The sequence below is a fragment of the Alligator mississippiensis genome, chromosome 1 (genome assembly GCF_030867095.1).
Source record: "Alligator mississippiensis isolate rAllMis1 chromosome 1, rAllMis1, whole genome shotgun sequence".
NCBI classification, from domain to species: Eukaryota; Metazoa; Chordata; order Crocodylia; family Alligatoridae; genus Alligator; species Alligator mississippiensis.
Genome location: NC_081824.1, coordinates 210,798,699 through 210,821,532, shown reverse-complemented (window position 1 = coordinate 210,821,532; position 22,834 = coordinate 210,798,699). Strand labels below are relative to the sequence as shown.

Genomic DNA, 22,834 nt, shown 5'->3' with positions numbered 1-22,834 from the left:
TTGAAGAATTGTTTATTCCTCTGCATAGGGCTCCAGCTGGATGTCCGTCTGATTGGAGACACACCAACACCTAGATCTGTGGAAAACATCCTGCACATTAAGGGAAATGGCAGCATGGGCAGGGTACTTTCTTTCTTGAATGTGTGAAACCATCTGCAGCCCCGCCTTCTGCTCGCAGACAGGGGGGCCTGTACAGAGCAAAAAAGGAAACACAATGTAAACCCTGTGCTTTTCCTCTCATGTTCCTCCATCCAGTAGCTTTGTAATCATGCAGGGCTTACTGTGATGGCCCAGTTAAGTTTGGTTTGAATAGAAACTCAACTTATCCCATCGTGTTCTAGCTGCTAATCCTGAAGGGCAAGCCATACAGCAGCCTATATGAGCCCTAGGGTTACTAGTGGCAGCAATAATCAGGGAATAGGAAAAGTATGGAAGGATTACAGTACATTAGTGATGAGCTTAAAAAACCCTGCCACCACCAACATACATCCATGAAGAGATCATGATTTCAGACACCCTGAATTCCATTATTTTTAAGATACAGCTGATTTGAAATACTGGCATTAATTGCCCTTCTCTGAACACACCCAGACTTCCAAGGACTTGACTCATGGAATGTAGTTTCCCACACAAGTCCAATAGAAGGACACTCAGAAATGCAGGGGAAAGCTGTGCACACTAGGAAAAGCAGGCTTTTGAGGCAAAACACACCAATATCTGCTTAAAAACCTTGTAAGACTTGATGCTGAAGGAAGAAATCAGAGAGATGCAGATTTTAATTTAATGGGATAGTCACCAATAGTATGTCTACATAGAATGTTGATAAGATCATCTCCAGGTCTAAGACACAAATTTTTCATTTGCTACTAAAAATAATTTAAATGAATGGAAAGAATCCACCAATTCTCTGAGGGGGGAAAAAAGATGATCCCATTAACCTACGTTACTGCCATTGCCATTAAAAAGTTAACACTAACCCACAGTTCCCACAGAGTTATATTTGAGATGCTAGAGCTATCTCTATAGCTGGAAGAGATGACTTTGATAATTGTATGGTGTCCACTGATAAATGCAGACTTTTTTTTAACAGTGACTCTTTCACATGGATTACCTGTTATATAAGGGTGTTTCATGTTTTTTCAAGAGTTATGGATGTTTAAACAAGGGCCTCTTCAAAATCTGCTGAAATCAATGGAAAGACTCTCTTGTACTTCAGTGGGCTTTGGATCAGAGCCCAAATGCAGGATTGGGTTCATAGCCATATGAAATTACAGGATTTTACTGCCTTACAAGGTCACAAACAGTCACAATAGATCAATACAGAGGATGATACAAGTATCAAGAGCTTTAATGACATAATATCATGTTGTAGGAGATGTTGTTTCACCCACTAACATACCACATATATTTTCAGTGACTACACTTCACAAGTCTACTGATATTCAAACACTGAAATCGCTATGGCAGTGATACTAGTGAATACCATGTATTTGGTGAATAATCTTAGTGGAGAGCTATTTGTTAGAGAGGTGGAACATTGTTTTCTAATCTAATCTATCTGTCTAGCTATCTATCTGCAATAACATTCTACTCTTTCAGTATTTTCTATTTACTTTATACCAGGGGTATCAAAGATATAGCCAATGGGCTGGATCCAGCTCACAGAGCCCTGTCATTTGGCCCACAGTGCTGTCTGTGGGTCTCAAACTGGACCTACATGCGACATGCAGTACATGCCGGCTGTAGCCCTGCAAGTGGCATGCAGTGCGTGGGGTCAGTCTGGTGCACACGCTGCATGTGATACATGTGGCAACCCAAAGTTGATGCTGCACATAATGCCTGTGCCAAACTGATCTGTGTGCTGGATCTGGTGTGTAGGGCTCGTCTGTAAGCCTCGTTTAGTCTGTGCACCTCATCCAGGCCATGGGACTTGTTGAGATTGATGCCCTTGCTTTAGACATTGAACCTCGGTTACTGCCATTCAGATGCTCCAAAAATCAGATGTTCTTCAGTTTCCTTCTGCTTCCAGATTGCCTTCAAAATACCCATATTTACTTTTTTTCCTAAGAGGAATTTGTAGACGGTTAAGGAACTGTAAAGAGGGAAGGTTGCTCTTGTGGATGACTGTACAGAAGGAGACCTCAGGAGATTAGGCTTTATTTCTGGCTTTACAGTAAACTCACCCTGTGACCCTAGAAAATTCACTCACACTCTGTACCTCAGTTTCTCATTTGTAAAAGATAATGAATAATACATGCTTCTCTAACTAGGTAAGTGTGAGGGTAAATTCACTGTTTATGAGGTACGCAAACACATTGCTAATGAGTCCTATAAAACTACTTGTGGAGTCATTTAGAGATGGATGCCCTAATGATCCTATAAGGTGCTGAGCCATTTCTGTAAGCTTCTTACAGTCTTCAGGAGCCATGGATTGCAATGGGAATTCAAGGGGTTCAGAACCCTTCAGGATGGGACGATTTACTTCAATTCAAGTTAATAGCATACAGCACCTCAGGGCTGGACCTCACATGAGGTCACGGTGGTGTGGACAGATAAGGATGTTAAACCCTGCATTAGCTATGTATGTGTCCAGTTAAAGCAGAAAGCAGTTAAAGCTCAAAAACATAAAAGGTAGCCCAGCTACATTCCCTTAGACAGGAAAGCATTCAAAACTGATTATATATTTATTAATTAAATCAGGGGGGAATTCCATTGGAGGATGACTATTTCTGTTATTCTCTTGCAAAACAATAATGACATAACTACTTTCCCCTGGACTTAGAGAAGATAGAAGTGCTGTATTCTCTATATTCTACTCTCCGGAAGTAGCAATAAAATGCACAGGCAAACTACCTCCTGTGACCTAAATGGATGAGCAAAGTCTGTGAGGGTAGCACATGAGAATCCTGGGACCTTCTTCCCTCACTTAAAGTTTCTTATTCATTTCTCATTAAGTTTCCTGTTAACTTTCACTGTCTTGCCAAATATTTCCATATGTCTCTTTTTTTCGGTGGGTGGGGCGCTAGGCACAGACAGATGGAGTGACTTGTTTAAGGTCAGACAGGAAGCAAGAGGCAGAGCCCAGACTAGAATCCTGGACATTCCCATTGCCTTCCCAAAGGCTACCCATCTCCCTAGTACTGCCTCTATGCTCTGACAGCAGAATCTGGCATGCGGGGCGGGTCTGTGAGCCCGCTCTGACCCACAGACCCCTCTGACCCATGCCCCTCATTTCACCCACAGAGCTGGATGAGTTTGGTACCCCTGCTTTAACCCCTAAGCTATTTGAACAACATGGGAACAGCGCTTATTTGTCCAAGAATCTATCCCCAATTTCCTTTTTCCCCCATCCAAAATATTTGGTGCTCTTGACATGAAGTTGTGAATGATTTTGGGTTGACCAAAACTGCTTTTATACCCAGAATTATTCAGAAAATTTGAGGGAAGAGAGGAAATGTTAGTGTGACATTTTAAGTGTTCTGGGAACAGCTGCACAGATGATAATGCTTTGGCTTCCTCAACCTCTGTTACAAATGCAAAAGTATTGTACCATTATTTCCCATTTTACAGATGAGAATATTGAGGCACTCAGAGATTAATTCTAAGCAGAGGTGTAGCTGAGCATGAAGTGCATGAAGCAGCATCAGTGGCTGTGCTACTGCCAGCAGCAACTGCTATTTTTTTACTCACCCCACTGGCCCCTGCTTAGTTGTGCTGTTTATTCTGAGGGTAGGAAGGAGATAGTGGTAGGCTCACTAACTCAAGTTTCCTGGTTCACTGATCTACCAGACCAAATGCTATTCCCATGTGCTCTGACAGACTGTGATAACTCTTAAATAGTAATCATTTCTCTTCAGTCAGTATCTATAGGCCTGAGAACAATGATTTAAAGGAAGCTCCAGAAGTGGCTTGACAGGGACATGCTGCATATTTTTAGAATTCACAGTCACATGCTTTTTAAAAACAGTTGAATGGTGGATACCTCTGTCTTGTATATCTGCCTTCTCCCTCATGTATCTGCCAAGAATGCTTATCATAGTACCACTGTACCACTGAACGAGGGTTTGAATTACACTTTAACCCTTGGGGGAAAAGGATCTGTGAAAAAAATTAAACTGGTTAATTGATTAACATGTTCTATTTACTTTATACCAGGGGTATCAAAGATATAGCCAATGGGCTGGATCCAGCCCACAGAGCCCTGTCAGAGACCTAGGTGAAGGACCAATCCAATTGGAGACCCTCCCAGGTTATGATTTTCAAATCTTTTAGGGGGGCTGTTATCTCTGGGGGGACAGGGGGGCGGGGAGTCATCCTCCCTGAGCTCCCCCTTAATTCACATCCTGCACTGAACACAAAAAAGTGTTTTTTAACACCCCATCTAAAAGTGACCAGGTGAGCTGAGGCTGAGACCAGACAACCCTGCATATCTTCTAGCACCCTTTTTAGAAATGAAATGCTACTTTCAGGTAAGTATACTCCTCACAGTACACCCCTGGCTTCATAAGGCATAACTGAGCTCCAAAAATTTGGCTGATACATTCTAGGGCTCTGATGAAGACATCAAAGACTACCAGGCAAAGAGCATGCATTTGAAAAACGTTCAGTTGTTCTTCTCTTCCTTGAGAGATTTTAGTCTCTTTTCCCACTTTGCATTGTTCTTTTTTAAATAACATATTAAAAATATTCTCTAAAGTATAAAACAAAGACAATATGCATGGCTGAAACAATATTGAAACAGAGTCTATGTTTCTGTCAGTTAAGACTAGGAAATAAGATGTTCACTAATTTAAAGATGAACCAGAAGTGTAAGAAATCCCATTCTTTCTAGTTATTGCAGCCAAAAGGGTCTTCTCTCGGGATGAAAAACACTGAATATTAAAGCACAGAATAATATGTAAGCTAAAATATGGGAACAAGGCTTGGTTTAAGGACAGTGCTTCAAATTTCCTCTGAACTTTCTAGTTTGATACACTTACATCACAACCTTAACATCTAAATTATTTTCTGCTAGTTAGAGATAAAAAAAACAATGTCTAGAAATCCAATGCATAAATTTATTTCTTGAATTAATAGGAATTGTTGTCTTAAGGCACGTCTACACATGTGCCCGCCTGCGCAGTTGTTACTGTGCAGTCATTTAGTACTTGCTTTACCAAATACTAAATGACTGTGGAATAACCACCTGGGAGAGCACATGGGTTGTTTCGAACCCTACTGTGCAGTAGCAACAAGCTACTGCGCAGTACTTTATTACACATGGCATGTGTGGTTCATGCCTGCTGATGCTACATCTCTGTGGTGACGAGCTATGTCGCCATAGCATCTTATGTAGACGTGTCCTTAGTCACATATGATTGTCTAGTGAAATAAATGCAAGATGCTTTTAACCATGATATCTATCTATCTATCTATCTATCTATCTATCTATCTATCTATCTAGAGTTACACATTCATCTCCACAAATTACATAATTGATTTAAATATTTTCTAGTGATTAGATGTTTTGTCGAGAGGAGACTGATACAATGTACTACATAAAACACTACAAGCAGAGTTTAAGTATAAAATGAGATTCTCCGTGTGCTAGGTTTGATGGTCTTAATTTAATCCCTAGTGGACAGTAGTCTGCATTACAAAACCTTCACACATAATTTGGCACAGTTTGGATGATTTGCAATCTCTCTCACTCTCTTCAAGAGATCCCCTGAGCAGATCTTGCATGGAAACTGAATGACCTTTCATCTCTCAAGAGGGTGGTCCCTTCAGGTCAGTGTTCAGGTCATTTCTGCAGCAGGGTAAGGAAGGTTTGACTGTTTCTGCTACTGTGGATAAACAGAGGACTTTAATTTCCAGTGTTACTAGTCCTTAACCTTCAGGAGCTAAATAGTCACAAAGGGGTGGTGGAGGGAGAATAAAAGAAAATGCAGACTGAGGAATGTAAAGAATTTTACTTATCTGTGACAATTTTCTAAGGATGCTTGATTATGGAAATAAGGCTACATCACTAACAAAAGGACTTTAAGACCTGTACTCCATTGATAATCAGCTCTGGCTGAAGTACAATGTACAGTTTTAACAGTACTTCTTTTTTTAAAAAAGGAAATGTAAGAAATATGGCAGAAATAGGCAGTTCTGGAATTTAACGTGATGAGATTGGGTGGGGCAAGGATGGCTAATAAAAGAGCCAGTATCTCACAAAGACAATCTATAGTAAATTATGACTGCAAAATGTGCACCATTCCTCCTCATTAAAACTCTCCTGTAATTGCAGATCTACTTATTGCTTTAACTTATCTTTGCTGGTGCTGTGCTGAATTAGTTCTTTGGAGTCCCTGAATGGGAAGACTGGAGTACTGTCATGGACGGGTATAAACTGTTCAGGAGACAGGAAGGATGGGCAGGGGAGAAGAGGAGGAGTTGTTCTTTATGTAAGAGTTGTATGATTGCTCAGAACTCCAGTATGAAACTGAAGACAGGCTCATTGAAAGTTTCTGGGTTAGGATAAAAGGGGAGAGCAACAAGGGTGATGACATAGTGGGTGTCTGCTATAGTACACCAGTCCAAAAGGATGAATGGTGTGTCTACACACACACGTGCTTTAATGCTCAGTAGCCTATTTTACTGTGCATTAAAGCATCATGTAAAAAATGTGATTACTCTAATGTACGGTAAAATAGGCTACCGCATGTTAAACATCACTTTAAAACCATGCACATTCATTATTGGACACTAAGGCAGCCTAAAGTGCATTTCTTTAGTACCTCACATTGGAGGTACTCAATTTAATGCACATTAGGAAAAGTGCCTTAATGCACATGTAGATGTGCCTGAAGTGGATGAGGCTTTTTTCAAACAGCTAGCAGAAGTTTCCAGATCACAGGCTGTTCTTCTCATGGGTGACTTCAGTCACCCTGACAACTGCTTGAAAGGCAATACAGTAGTGCACTGGCAATCTGGGAAGCTTTTGGAGAGTGTTGGGGACAACTTACTGGTGCAAGTGTTAGAGAGGAGCCATACTCTTCTTGATCTCCTGCTCATAAATGAATGTAGAAGTGGATGGTGACTTGGGCAGCAGCAACCATGAGATGATTGAGTTCAGGCTCCTGAGGAAAAGAAAGAAGGAAAGCAGTAGAGTAAGGACCTTGGATTTCAGAAAAGCAGACTTTGACTCCCTCAGGGAACTGATGGGTAGGATCCCCTGGGAGGCCAGTCTGAGGGGGAAAGCAGTCTAGGGGCATGTGTAGATGAAATGGAGGCCCTCAATAAAAGCAGCAAGTTTTAAAAAACACTGCTTCAATTTAGGGCTGATTAAATCCCTGTGTCATGCACTACCCTGCTGATTTACCTGCCTCTCTGTCGGGGAGGGGAGAGTGAGCTGCCAGTGGGCAGAGTAGTCCCTGGGCTGTGGGGAGGGCTGGTGCTTCCCTTCGCAGCAGCAGCAGTGCCTCCCCCCCTCCCCCAGGTGGCACCCACCTGCAGGCACCTGGCTTGGGCAGTCCTGGGGGGCACCACAGCCACGGAGGGAAGCACTGGGTCCCTGCACAGCTCAGGCAGGCAGGCAAGCAGGCTCCATGGGGAAAAAAAAGAAAAAGATCAGGCTTGTCACTTGTCTTGGGCGCAACCTGCTATCCCAGGCTGCTGCCAGGCTGCCTGCAGGGCTTCCTGCAGAGCCGTGGAGCTTCACGGCACTTGAAGGAGATTTAGCTTGCTGCCCCTGAAGTTATTTAAGGCTCATTATGCTACCGAATTTCCTACAGCAGTTGGAATTAATGTGCAATAAGCTGCTGAGGCATGCAACCACCGATACCATTAAAGCGGTGCAAAAGCATTTAGCCCTCTTTAAAGTGTTGTGCACACATGCCTCTCATTTTGTCTACACACAGCTTAGGATAGCTGGTTGTAATTTAAAGAAATCTTACTAAGGGCACAAGAATGAACCATCTCCATGTACAGGAAGGCTAGCAAGTATGGTAGGAGACCAGCTTGGCCTAGCAGGGAACTCTACAGTGAGCTAAAACACAAAAAGGAAGCTTACAAGAAGTGGAAACTTGAACAAATGACATATGAGTATAAGAGTATTGCTCAGGCACACAGAGATAAAATCAAGAAGGCCAAAGTGCAACTGGAGTTGCAGCTAGCAAGGGACATGAAGGATAACAAGAAGGGTTTCTATAAGTATGTTAGCAATAAGAGGAAGATCAGGCAAAATTGTGGGTCCCTTACTAAATGGGTGAGGCAACCTAGTGACAGATGATGTGGGAAAGGCTGAAATGTTCAATACCTTCTTCTCCTCAGTCTTCATAGGCAAGATCAGCTCCCAAACTACTGTACCTGGCAGCACAGTTTGGGAAGGAGGTGAGCAGCAAGCAGTGGTGAAAGAACAGGTTAAGGACTATGTAAAAAAGCTGGACATGTATAAGTCCCTGGGGCTGGATGTGATGCACCTAAGGGTACTGAGGGAATTGGCAGATAAAATTTCAGAGTCGCTGGTGATTATCTTTGAAAATATTGGTGATTGGGAGAGGCCCCAGATGATTGGAAAAGGGCAAATCTAGTGCCAATCTTTAAGAAAGGAAACAAGGAAGACCCGGGAAACTACAGATTGGTGAGCCTCACCTCAATCCATGGAAAAATCATGGATCAGGTCCTCAAAGAATCCATATCTAAGCACTAGGAGGAGAAGAAGGTGATCAGAAACAGTTAGCATAGATTCAACAAGGGCAGCTCATGCCTGACCAGTATGATTGCCTTCTGTGATAACTGGCTCTGTGGATGTGGGGAGAGCAGTGAATATGATATACTTTGACTGTCACAAGGCTTCTGATACTCTCTCTCCCAACATTCTTGCAGGCAAGCTAAGGAAGTAAGGGCTGGATTAATGGACTGTAAGGTGGATAGAAAACTGCCTGGACATTCAGACTCAAAGAGTAGTAATCGATGGCTTGATGCCTAGTTGGCAGCCAGTATCATGTGGAGTGCCCCAGGAATCAGTCCTGGAGCTGTTTTAATATCGTTATCAGTGATCTGGACAATGGGATGGTGTGCACCCTCAAAAAATTTGCAGATGATACAAAGCTGGGGGGAGTAGGGCTAGGATTCAGAGAGACCTCTAGAAATTGGAGGATTGGACCAAAAGAAATTTCATGAAGTTCAATAAGGAGAGGTGCAAACTCCTGCACTTAGGATGGAACAAACCCATACTCAGGTACAGGTTGAGGAGTGAATGGCTAAGCAGCAGCTCTGCAGAAAAGGACCTGTGGGTTATCATGGACAATAAGCTTAATATGTGCCAACAGTGTGCCCTTGTTGAGAAGGAGGCTAATAGCATACTGGGCTACATTAGTAGGAGCACTACTAGCAGATCGATGGAAGTGATTCTTCCCCTCTATTTGGCACTGGTGAGGCCGTATCTGGCACACTGCATCCAGTTTCGGCCCCACTGCTACAGAAAGGATGTGGAAAAATGATGATGCGCGTGGCCCTCCTCTGCACCTTCTGGCATGGCCCTCCACTGCCTGAAGGGTGGTTCTACACAGGATGGAGCTAGACCAGGGATGGGCAAAATGGAGGATCCGCTTGCTAGTCAGACTCCATCTCCCAGCAGCCCCTGCCCACATTGCTATGGCCCGTTTCCATGGAGACCCCAGCAGCAGAGGTACCATGACATTATGGAGCTAGGGTTTCCACAGGGTGCACAGCTGGGCAGGGAGCTGCTCCAGGGCTGGGGCTGGGATCTTGCAGGAGTGACAGTGTGGTCCAGAGCCAGGGCAGAGCCATGATCCACTGCCTGCATGCTGCTGCTTAGGGTGAGTGGGCAGCAGATTGTAGCTCTTCCCTGATTCTGGACCATGCTGTCACCACTGCAAGTTCCCAGCCCCAAAGTAGCTCTCCACCCATTTGTGTGCCCTGCCAGCACTGCTGGGGCTGGTCTCCATGGTACCCCAGCCCTACTCTGTCAAGGTGCTGCTGTTCCTGGGGTTTCCATGGAAACTGGCCACAGTGATTCAGGTGGGGGCTACTAGGAAATGGAGTCCATTGCAGGCCCAATCAGGCCCATGAGCCAGACTTTGCCCACCCCGAGCAAGACTGTTCTCAGTGGTGGCAGATAACAGAACAAGGAACGGCAAGGGAAGATATTTGCAAGGGAAGATATTAGCAAAATCTTTCTCACTAGGGGGTTAGTGAAGCACTTGAACAGGTTACCCGAAGAGGTTGTGGAATCTCCATCTTTGGAGGTTTTAAAGACCCAGGTAGAAAAAGCCTTGGCTGGGATGATCTAGTTGGGGATGGTCCTGCTTTGAGCAGGGGGTTGGACTAGATGACCTCCTGAGGCCCCTCCTGGCCCTAATTTTCTATTATTCTATGATTCTAAAATAAAAGAAGGGAAGGGAAGGAGACTGAATGAGGACCAGGAGAAAAGACAGAGAAGATGGGGGTGGGAGTGTCTTTAACATAATTGCCTTTTGATTTCCTGTGAAATCTTGAAAGCTTCACACTACTTTGGCTGTAGTTGCAATGAGACTACTTTCCACCTTGTCACTGACTGTAGGGAGATCCATGTTAATCCAATTCTTTCCAACTTGCATTACCCAGAAACTGTTTCCCGTGAATTCCACCCTACTTTCCACTTGTCTCACTTGTTCGGGCTGTCAGTGCTCCTCCCTAATTATCAATAACCTAAATAATTTGATATTGTCATCATCTTGTGCCAGCTATTGTCAACTTTCTCTTTTGGCTGGATTGTAAATATATAGCACTTTCCTAGATTTAATAATGATTGTTCCATAAGCACTTACTATTAACTTTGCTCTGATCTAATAATTGTATATTTATTCCTACTTTTCATTTCTTATCTCCTAAGAAGTTTATAATTGATAGCAGAATGTTATCTCTCACCCTCTAGTTTGCCCAACTTTCTTTACCAGCCTCTGTGAACTACTTATCTTTTTTTCTGCATGGAACTGCTGCTGTATTTGCTAGCCTGCCTTCCCCCCCGCCCCCGCACCTGATGATGGCATTCTCTGAGTTGAAAAAAGGAAATCAGCACTAACTGTGTTCCTGCACACACAAAAAAGGTGTAGTGATGGAGAGGGCTGGCAATCTGACAGCTGCCATTCCTCCTAAATCTTTTAGTATGATAGCCTCTGTCTTGACCAACACATGAGCTGTTGAAACAGGTGTCATAACCCAATGATTTTTAGTGCCTCGGCACATTGGAATTTTTCTGCCACATGGAGCTTTCTTTGCTCGGTGGATTTCTCAGCTGCAGAGAGAAATCCCCGGTGCAAAAGAGTTCCTGCTACGCGTATGCAAATTAGTGTCCCATTATTGGTCAATTCTAAATTATTCCTATGTGGCAGCTAGCAAATCTCACTTGTGTTTGTTTGTGTGCAACTGCAACTCAAGCAAGTTTCCTTCCTGCACTGTGACCATCGGCAGTGTAAGTAAAGCTTTCTTTGTAAAACCAATACACTTCCGTGCCTAACTCTACTCCGTCATGGAAAAACCCCACCTGACGGTCCGGGCTACTGGCCATAGCCTCAGACCGCCCTCGGTCCCGACATGGCGTCACGAACAGGATGCGGGGAAGACACGATGGAGTTAGAGTTAGTGAGAAACTGCCCTTGGCGCAGTGGAAAACGGCACGTAACAGACGCCAAAGAATTAGAGGCGCATATTGCTTACCATCAGGCGGGCGGAACAGGTGAAAGGCCCATCAGCGGTTACTTTTCGCTGAAGGGAGAAGAGAAGGAAGCACATCTTCACTCCGGAGCTTTCGGGTGTGTGATGGGTGGAGAGCGGGTCCTATTTAGATCCTGAGAGGAAGGGGGCACCATATCCTCAGTCCGAGTGAAACCGGTGGGCGCAGTAGACCCGACCCTCGACCCAAAGTATACCCGCTGCCTGCGATATGTGCAGGAGACGGAAGACCAGTTTACTCCCCAAGCAGTGTTGTCTAGATTGAGGAGCTGCGAGCTCCCATCTGATCTCCGTGAGAGTTTGGAGACGGAGGGACGTGCCGCAGCTGAAGGGGCAGCCCCGAAGTGCGACAGGGGAAAAATGTTGAGTTCAATGGTCCATGCTATGACAACTTTAATGCGGGAAAATGCAAGTTTGAAAGCCCAGCTGCTCACAGCCGTTCAGGCGGCTAAAGATGCGGCTGTGAGAGAGGATCCTGAGACGCCATTTCAAGATGGCGCCGAGCAAGAAGGGAGCCACGCGGAGGAGCCGGAAAATATGGGCGGAGCTTCAAAAGAATGAGCGAGAATCCGTCCAGCAGTCCCACCCACTGAAGTGACGTCGCCTCCAGCGGCCCCGCCTTCTTGCCACGGGGAGGGAGCATCGAGTGGAGAAAAGCATCCACCCCTCCTACCAGAAGCAATAATGGCTCTAGCAGCAGTTCGCCCTGTGACACCGACCTGCCAGGCAACTGATCCATCAAGTGCAGCGTGTACTACCACCTATCGTGCTCGTACTCGAACTGAGTTGCAGGAACTGTACGAGGAGTCAAAGATCAAGCCCGAAGAGACCCTAGCCATATGGATGGGATGCCTAGTTGTGGAATTTGGGTCCGATTTGTTGGACTTAGAAGAAGCAAGCTTCCTAATCCGGTGGGCCTCATGGAGTAGAGGTCATGCCATTGACATCAACACAGCGACGTTCAATGTTCATTGGCCCATTCTGCTTCCGGCGCTTGCCACAGGACAAGTCGGTCAGGAATCTCAGGCATGGCATGACGGCCGGCCGGAAAAAGCCAGCGCGGAGCAGCTTTTGCTGGCCATGGTCAGGATCTCATACTTCTCCTGGAACCCCAGAGCATGTGTACTGGGACTAACACCATCCCAACAGAGAGGGCCGTGGCCTCATCGCTATCTGCGAAATCCTAGAACGGTACCAATAAAGCTGGACAGCGTAAGAGCCTGTGTTGAGGTCTATGGAGGAAAGAACATCGTCCTCCGGGTTTTCCTCAATGCAATGGTTGGTCAACCTGCAAGCAACCTTTTGCGTCAGCTTTCGCGATTGCGCATCCTGATGAAGTCGAAAACACCCAGCGACTGGGAGCATCGATCTACTATATACCCGACTGAAGCTCAGGGTGCAAGCCATAGCGAATCTGATTATCAACCGTTGCTGCAGAGAACGCCCGAAGAGCAAATCATGTTTGGATTCCTCATAAACCATTCTGGGCTCACCAAACGACAGCTCTGAGTCCTGGGGGATGCAGGCCAATGGCAACTGGCCTACGAACTGGGTTTTCAGTATCCAAACAAGCTAGACGACAACTCCTCGATGTTATCATCGACGTTTTCATCTTGCCGAACGTGGATAAAACCATGCGGTGTTTGCCATCCACTTCTGCGTCAGTTGTGTCCACGAGCGTGCAAGAGAAAAGTTGTCCAGAGTGGAGCCGTGCCCGAGCACCTGTATTGTGTGCTGTGAAAAGCAGAAAGCGGCGACAAATCTAGCTGACTGCCCTATCACGCGTGGTTCCATGTAAATATTGTAATATAGGTTAATTTATCGTTTTGAGGATTTTCTTTTTACAGGTCCAGGACTCAAAGTGCGTGGTGGAGGGAAGTCCCGAGACAGAGAAGAAGAACATCATTGAAGAAGCGAGGGCTTGACTTGTGACTTTGCCATGACGCCTACTGAAGTCCTGATAGTTGAATTTCTTGTTACGAATATAATTATGTGTCTGTGTGTGAGTGCCGGCTATTATCTGATTTGGTCCTTAGAGGACGAACTTATTTTGTTGTCTGAATTTGTGTTTAACCGTTTAACTTATGAACCAGCCAAGAGAGCTCATAATGACCCAAACGACGCGCATGTGGTTTAAAATTCCAGCTGTGCCATCGGCAAGGTGGCATGTCATAACTCAATGATTTTTAGTGCCTCGGCACATTGGAATTTTCCCGCCACATGGAGCTTTCTTTGCACGGTGGATTTCTCAGCTGCAGAGAGAAATCCCCAGTGCAAAAGAGTTCCTGCCACACGTCTGCAAATTAGTGTCCCATTATTGGTCAATTCTAAATTATTCCTACGTGGCGGCTAGCAATTGGCTCGCTAGCCATATAAAAGGTTAGAGCAGTTTCCGCCCAAGTTGGAGGACTCCACAACCATCTCATGGGGAACTCTGAACACGCTGTGGAGCCTAGCAAACTCCACGTGTGTCTTAGAGGAGGACACAGAGGCCTGATCAGCTTCTAGCCACTCCCCGTCATAGTGGAAAATTTGACGTATCCCCCATGTGAAGTGCTCATGGAGTCGTGCATCGATGACTCATCTCGGTTCGGTTCGGAAGAAATCTCACTTGTGTTTGTTTGTGTGCAACTGCAACTCAAGCAAGTTTCCTTCCTGCACTGTGACCATCGGCAGTGTAAGTAAAGCTTTCTTTGTAAAACCAATACGCTTCCGTGCCTAACTCTACTCCGTCGTGGAAAAACCCCACCTGACGGTCCGGGCTACTGGCCATAGCCTCAGACCGCCCTCGGTCCCGACAACAGGGATCTCCAGAAATGTAAGCATGAACTGGTATAGTTCTAGCTAACAAGCCAAGGAACTCTAGGTGGGGCTGTAACAGACTCCACAAGGATCTCTGTGGGTGGAGCACAGTGGCGACCTGTAACACATCCACACCAGTGAGGTATGTAAGCCCTCAGAAGCTGGTAATATGCTGCTTCTAATTAAGGCTGTAACAGTGCTTCTGAGGGTATGTCTACACTGAAATCACCCTGATGACACTGAGACTGTAGTGTAGCATTGGCATAGCTTTAAATTAGGTAGCTGCAGTACTGGCAGCAGTCTACCCATTTCAACATGGAGATCAGCATGGATTGCAAAACCCAGCTTAGGCTGTAAATAGGGCTAGGGATGGAAATGACACATAAACTGGTATAAGCAATTGGATACTGGTTCAAATCTGTAATACAACAGAATTTCAGTGCACATAAACTGTTTTCAAAAGGCGGAAACTGGTTTAAAATAAATCTAGATGGAGGTAGTATCAGACCTAACTGATTTAGGTTAAATTGGTTTATTGACCTTTTGTCCCAAATCTCCTCCAATCAAATTAACCCCAGCATCCCATGATGTTTTGCACCTCCTCTGTAGGGGTGTGCAAAACGGGCCATATTCAATTCATATTCGGCCTGAATTGGGGACAGTGATTCAATTAATTTATTTGGATCACTATCCCCGATTTCATTTGGCTGAATACGAATCTGAAGAATCGATGCTGATTTGGAGAATCAGCAATTTGGCCACAGACATAACTTTAAAAGTTTTTTCTACATACCTCAAGGTACCAGGTGCGGCTTGTGAACGCTGCAATGCTGGAGTGGATGGAGTGTTCCACAGGATCGTGGCCTCTCCCACCCCGTGTGTTCAGCGGTGAACCTGCAAGTGGGCCGGAAGTACTTTCGGTCTACTTCTGGGTCTGCCGGGAAGCGCGCGGGGAGTCCCCCCGTCTGTGCCCCTCCTGGCTCAGCAAGTGTCCACAGAGGGAACCTGGGTGCCCCTCGAGATCCAGGAGGCATCAGTCACTAATCCAGGGAGGCACGGGGGGCGGGGGGGGGGGGGCTCCCAGTGTGCTCCCTGGCAGACTTGGAAGTGGAACAGAAGAGCTCTGCACGTGCCTGGCAAGATTCCTCCTGAGCAGTTGCTGGAGGCAGGGGTGGCTGGGTTAGGCCCTGCTTCTCCTGCCTGGGGCAAGGATCAGCCAGGGTGGGGGGAGAGGGCTGCTGTGAGGACGGCTTGATTGGCTTGAGAGTGTGTGTGTGTGTGTGTGTGTGTGTGTGTGTGTGTGTGTGTGTGTGTGTGTGTGTGTGGCACCCCCTTTAGCATGGCACTCTGTACAGTCACTCACACTGCCCACCCCTCAGGCCAGCTCTGAAGATTGGGGATTTGGTATGAAGCCATAACAAGGTTTGAGTTTGAAACTGATGGTACTGAAATATCATGGATTTTTCTTGCAAGATTTTATAACCCAGGTAGACAGAAATGGAAAGCTGCAGGTATTTGAGGCACACTTCTTTGTGGATTCCTAGGTATATTTCCTAGGTATGTCTATAGTATATCAATGTCACAACATGCTCTATCTAACATAGATCAGCTTACAAATTCTGGTAAGAACATTTTGTACCTTCAAGAAACAGATGCTCTTATAAGAAACTTCCTCTTTCAAGAAACCATGATTCTGCTCTGAAGTGCTCTAAAGTGCATGCTCTGAGCAAAGACTTAAGTTCCATTAATTTTACTTAAGCATGGTGGGTTATTGAATGGGTATGGTCTAAATCAGTGGTTTTCAAACTACCTAATGTTACAAAAACCTTTCATATCACTTATTCTGCTGTGGAACCCCTACCTCTGCTTTCATGGGGGCCATGTGAGCTGATGTAGAGCCAAGAGATCCAGCCCAGTGGCACACTACCTCCCAGCCCACTTCACCATTAACCCCTGTCCCTTTGCAAAACTCCTTTTGACCTATCATGGGCTAGATAGGAGAATAAATGTTTGTTAAATTGAAACAAAATCATTAACTTTTAACTCATTCAGCGCAATAGATGTGTTCTATGTACTCTGTTTTACTACTGGCTACCTGAACTTGAACTTTGTGAAGTTAGCATTTCTCCTTATGGTGCCTTTGGGTTGAAGAAGGCATTTTAATACTCACAAACCTCTAATAAACTAAAACAGTAATGAGGTCTCTTCTATTTGTATTGCTCTTTTGTTACCGCTTATGCACATTTACCATTGATTTTTGCCAAGCTCTTTTATTCTGTAGATACGCAGAGTTATAGACTGGTGTTATCCAAGGGAACTGAGGTGGAGAGAGAGTGGATGGCCATAAAAATTACATGGTGCAAACAAACACGGCAGCACTATCTGGGTGTTTATCAGTAACACCTGGAGATTATTGCACACAGCCTACCTAATCAGTAAATCAGCCAGCCACCAGTTGTTCCCTTAGCCACATCATACAAAAAATGTAACAGCTGTTTAATTTAGTTTTTTATTATAGGAAATTCATATCCTGAATCACTGATATCTTTATTTTATAATTTGCTACTTCTGTCATATTCTTTTCACTTTTTTACTGATCTGTGGTGGTTTATTGTAAAGAAATGGACGATCAGATGCTTTGCTTTAGATCAGATCCCAGAGTCAGGTGGGTTATTTCAGAATAGCATGCAAATGAAACTGAACTCTCTTGAGCTATGCAGTAGGGTATGGTGGCACCTTCTCTGGAACACGGCAGGGCACTTGCTAACATGAGCTTTAAGTGAAGGAAATACGAGCATAGATTTAGATTGTACAAGCTCTAGAAACTCTAAAGGAAATCGCTTCAGTTAGCTTGAGACTGTGCAACAGCCAGCTACAACCACATGCTTTATTGCTGTCTGGAAGTGTTTATTTTCTGAACATAAATTCAAGGGACAGATTCAAGGCATGTCTAGAAATAAAGCATATCATCATGTGAGCTAAGCTGACAAGGACAATTTACTGTACCCTGCATTCGTTCTGGGCCAATCGGAAGAGAACAGGCTATTAACATTCTGAAATTCCCGCTGTTCAGTTCTTATTGTCCCTTCACTGAACTTTGGAATGGCATGCATTAACCCCTTGAGGGCCTCAGATGCACAGCACGCATCTAAAGAAGGGACACTTGTTTAGCCACTGTGGACATATGCAGAATATCCAGATCATATTGACGGCAACAGAACAGTCTTAAAAGCCATGACACTGAATATGCTGTCAGGGGGCCCAACAGAGAGTTAAAATACTTCCTACAGGCAGTTTCAGTGCTATTGATGAGCATTGACTTAGTCTGTTTAAATAGTAGAGTTCACTGGTCAGCTTGACCTTGAATTCTCTTGCAAAGACCGGAACAAGTTGACATATTGTTCATGTTTCCAGTGGCTTCAGAGTTCCTGGAATATGACACGACCACTTTTCACACATGGTGAGCATCACTTTTTCTAAAGAACATTTTCTAATTTTCTAATAATTCAAGCAAGGGGTAAAGCAAGATATTAGCAGAGCATCAGAATTTAAACACAAGGTACGTGGCATCAGAAACAGCAAGGAAAACTCACCACTTATACCCATTCCTGTATTTGAATAAAATCAACAACCAAAAGTCCAGAGACAATTGTTTGTATTACTGAAGCATGGCAGTGTTGCAATAGGTGCATGGGTAAATACAGGGAATGGGATGATAGTTCAGTTGATTTTATTTGGTTTCCCTTTTCTGGCTTATGCACTTAAATCTCTTTGTTCAGAGACCGACTTCTAGGCCTTTACCTATAGTCACTCTATGTGAGGAATTCTTATTGCCTTCAATCAGAGCTCCATGTTTAGAACAACAACAGGATCAGACCTACTTGAGCCCTATTCTTCAGGGTAAAATAATATTCAAGCTCAGAATGTTGGCTTCCTATATGCAGCAGTGCAAGAGGGCCATGCTTAACTAGCCACAAGTTCATTATTCTTTCCTTGGCCTCCTTGTCCAAAGCAAGTGGTATATAGTCAATAGAGAACCTGTGGCTATTTCTCCCTCCTAGACCTGTAGGACAGCAGAGGTGTCCAATGAAAAGGGTGCATGTATTTCTAGTTGTCCTGCATTCACAAAGGAAAAATAAACCGCAACATCCAGTCTCTTCCATGTATCACTCTATTGCACTGTTTGGACAGGGGTGAAATTACTGGCCATACTTATATTTGTAGATAACTAGGCATAAATAGGACATGCAACATGTCCATTTAACTTTAAAGAAAGATTATGAGTCCAGTTTTCAGTTTGCTTGTAACTGTTTTTTCAGTTTTTTATATACAACATTGCTCATACCATTTTATACTTTCTGGTATTTTAGAATTTAGCGATCTACCTAACAGCATAGCATAAATAACTAATCAAAACAATTATTCTCCTTCTTTTGGAAAACCATTCTGGATCCCTCTTTCCCAGTTAGCAGATTGTCTTATCTACTCTCTGATTACCACTTCTGACTCTTGTATTACAACCTTCAGGGTGACTCCAGAAACAGGTAGGAACCACATAGAATCATTTATCTGAAATGACATATTTTATGTTCTTGTGCAAGTTTTCCTAAAAGACTTCAGAATGTCCTGGTGGGTGACTGTAAAGACATCAAGAACTCAAAATCATGGGTTTCATCTGCATTACGATCCCTAAAACATTCAGCATAGAGACAAAGCTGAGCAAATTTAAGTTGGGGGGGGGGCAGGGTTTGAAAATCACAATACCTTATTGTCTCTATACGGTTCTTTCGAAGCTCCCTTTAGCAGCAGAGTAGTTTGAGAGCTAAAAGGATCCAAGGACTGAAATTGTTCTTAATTTTGCATTATTATGGAAATGCTTCTACATGCAGAACTGAAAAATGCTTGCCTATCTCTTACTTTCAGACTATCCTAATCTCAAATTAGACTTCAGTGCAAAGGTCATGGTGTGTAAGGGTAGGTCTTATTGGTTCAATTAGAGGAAATAACACAAAATCACATGGGCTATTGCAAAAGTCTTTGTCAACAACTTCCTGACTATTGAGAGGCTGGTCAGACATGAACTGTCTATGCAGCCAGATAATGCTGTTATTAGAAACACATTAGCGCAAGAATTTAAAAATATATATAGTTAATAGATACATTCATCTCATTGCTTTCACAGTAAAAGTCGTTGGACAAGTGCTTCTGATTAATAATTAATGCTCCACTTCTTCCTCTTCTTTTCAGTTTGTTTACAGTTTAGTCTTGCCTGTCTCTCCCTCCCTCCCCCCGCATCCCCCAAATGCTCACAACATAACACAAAGCTCAGTTACACTAGTAGATGTAGTGCTGTTACTTGTCGGTCTCCTTAATAATGATGAAATGTTAAGTATAATGTACCAATAAATATTTTGGAATTAGGGAGCTGGCAGGTATCTGGGGAAGGCACTTTGTGCTAGCAGTTGATATATTGTTGGTATATCAATGAAAACTAAGGCTAATGCATTTGTGTAAAGCTTGCCTTTAAAAATGATTCTTTCTTACTTTCTGTCTGCCTGTCTGTCTGTCTGTCTTCCTTTCCTTCAAATCATTCATGTCCTTCTGGTTGAACATTTGACCCTGAGGGAGTAGGATGGATCAGTTGTCTCAACAGCAGAGATTTGTTTATTTCAGTTCTCCGTTTTTTCAGTCCCCATTGTAGGTAAATCACTTGAGATATGGAAGAATCTCAGAAAGTTCAGCGATTCAATGCAGGAAACACACTCCCCTGCCCCTAGAAGTTTGGATGCTGAGCCAAATTTATCTGAACATTGTCACTTACCGTCTTTTCCTTGTCTGTGCCTTTCTATTTCTTTCTCTTCATTCAAAGCCAGTCAGACCTTATCCTTTTTCTGACCTGCAACTCCCCCCTCTGACCTGCCACAAGCTCTTTTCTTGAAAAGTCCTAGCTCTCAGTTTCAGGGGGTAGTCTCTGGCTGCTTTTCCTGTGAAAATATTTTTTTACATTAGAGATGTCCCGAAATGCTCTGCCCACAGAAGACCCCTCAAAAGAGACATCTGAGAACTCAGCAGACAAGAAGACAGTAGTAGTGTCTATCCATAGCATTCTGTGGATCTGTCTGTCAGTTCACAAAGGACCAAGGCAGGGTCAAGGTACCCATGTATACATTTTGTTTTAGCTGAAAATATTAGTGTGGGAGTTCAACTACATTTCAGACAGTTCTTAATTTCTATGTCCCTGTTTGTCCATTCATATCAGTTGGCACTAATATGATTAAATACAATCTGCTTTCTCTTTGTAGGGAGTAGACCAAGTTCAAGAGGGCCTTTTTAATGTTATAGCCTTGCACTGTGGCTATCCCAGTTTTCTATCAGAAATGGCAGGCAGCCAAACACTGGAGTCATTATTTGCAAACTCTAAATATAGAGTCTAGATTTATATGAAGAAAACAGATACGTCTAGTTATAAAACCACAAGTAAGCACTGGCACAAGTATAATGGTTTATTCTTTCTTGATATGGCTTATTGTAAATTATGCTATATCTTTCTAAGAGATACTCTAGATAGCTACAGAACAGAAACATTTCCTTTTAGTGAAAGTGTTGGAGAACTGCAGTGTATTTCTTATTAAGACTTGATTATTCAAAGAAAGTGATAAGGGATATAGGAGCCCCCAGGAATTTTGTATATTATAAGAGCGGGCAGTTTGTTGTAAAAAAATATACACTGCTCTTGTCCTGCAGGTCATTGGTGATGCAAAATGATTTCTTGTTATGCTTTATCTTTGCATAAAGGATAGTTCAACATTTGTACTTGTGGCCCATGGTACTTATTATAAGCCAGGAATACTGGATACCAGGTATACAAATGATAGTGATTTCTTTTACACTTTTCCCATCCTCAGTTCCTTTGCCTGGATGCCAACAAAGAACAGAAAAGAAAAGAAAGAGACTTTCAGAAAGAGTTAAAAAAGACTGATGAAATCTTTACAATGTACACCATATGGCTTGACATTTACCAGATTAGTTAAACATTTCTACTGGGGATAAATATTCCTGCAGATTGATGTAAAGAAATTGTTTGAGACAAGGGCACATACAGCATATTTTATGCCATGGAGTAATCTTTTTTTCTTGCTAGTAGCATTCAGGGTACTGAATGTATTAGGTCCAAGCAGCTTGAACCCAAAGTAACCCTTACTGATGGCTATATTTTGAAGGAGGCTGCATAAAGAAAGCAGCACAATGAAAAAAGGTGTGGAGGGGTATAACATTGGCCCTGAAAGTTTAGAATGAGCAATTTGTCTATAAAAATAACTCTTTGGAGAAGCTAAAGCATTAAAGTTTGTCAAAATCTATTTCAAGATTCCCATTGCCTGTGGAGAGATGACTGTGATGGCTGCCAAATTGATTCTAGGCGGGTTGATGCAGAGGAGGTGACTGCTGGTGCCCGTGTCTGGTGTAGACTACTCTGCTCCTTGGTGAACAGCCCTAAAGCCATAGATTTCATTTGATCTTTGCAAAGGCTAACATCTGTCTGCTGTCATTTTAGTAAGATTGATGACAGGCTGGGAAAGGCAAGGAGGGGGGGAGTGCAGCAGGAGGAAGGCAACTCTCAGCAGCCCCAGTGGCAGTGGCCAAGCCTGCCAGGGGTCACTGGCATGGGTCCTCTGGTCGTCTGAGGCAGAGGCAGGAAGCAGTTCATGTACCATGCTGGCAGTAATTGCACTTGGTTGTTACAGCTGATTGCAGGAACTCCAAGACATAAAGGCAGCATTTTGCACCTTATATATCTTAATAGATTATTCACATTGCAAGCAGCACAAAGCTAAATGTTATGACAACCATAAGAATGTAGTTTACTGTTATCTTAATGTAGCCGGGCAGTGCAGGGTAAAGCTATCAAAAAATATTATGATTTTTTTAAGTTTCTAAGAGAAACTAACTGATGTGGACATGCAGCTATTTTTACATAAAACCCTAATTTTTGGCCAGTTCTTTCTAGGCTGTAATTTTAAATGCTTGTTTTTGTTGGGGTGTTTATTGTTTGCTTGTTTCTGTTTTTATTTTATTTTATTTCATTTTATTTTATTTTACTTCTCACAATGCCAAATTGAGAAGCATATGTTTTCCCCCTCTGATACTTCCCTTTAGTTCTTGTTTGAGCTGTATATAAAGCTCATATAATTTAGGTATCTACGAATGGGGGCATGTCCCAAACTGGAAAGCTGGATGCTGGCTCCAGCAGAGCGGGTTCTTTACAAAACCCTCATCGTTTATTCCTGGGCATGATAAGGCACTGGGATCTGTTTCTCATGAATGAATGAAT

At 43.6% G+C, this 22,834-nt stretch overlaps 1 long non-coding RNA gene across 2 annotated transcripts; it reads right to left on the bottom strand.

Annotated features, from left to right (window-relative positions):
* On the bottom strand, positions 1-20,658 carry LOC109286504 (uncharacterized). Of its 2 annotated transcripts, none has more exons than XR_009457720.1 (4): positions 20,327-20,658; positions 15,299-15,399; positions 6,993-7,106; positions 1-188 (listed from the first exon to the last, which is right to left on the bottom strand). It is a non-coding gene; the product is annotated as an uncharacterized LOC109286504 (long non-coding RNA). The 2 variants fall into 2 exon arrangements; XR_009457718.1 differs by lacking the exon at positions 1-188 and adding an exon at positions 198-5,825.
* Between the last annotated feature and the right edge of the window lie 2,176 nt (positions 20,659-22,834).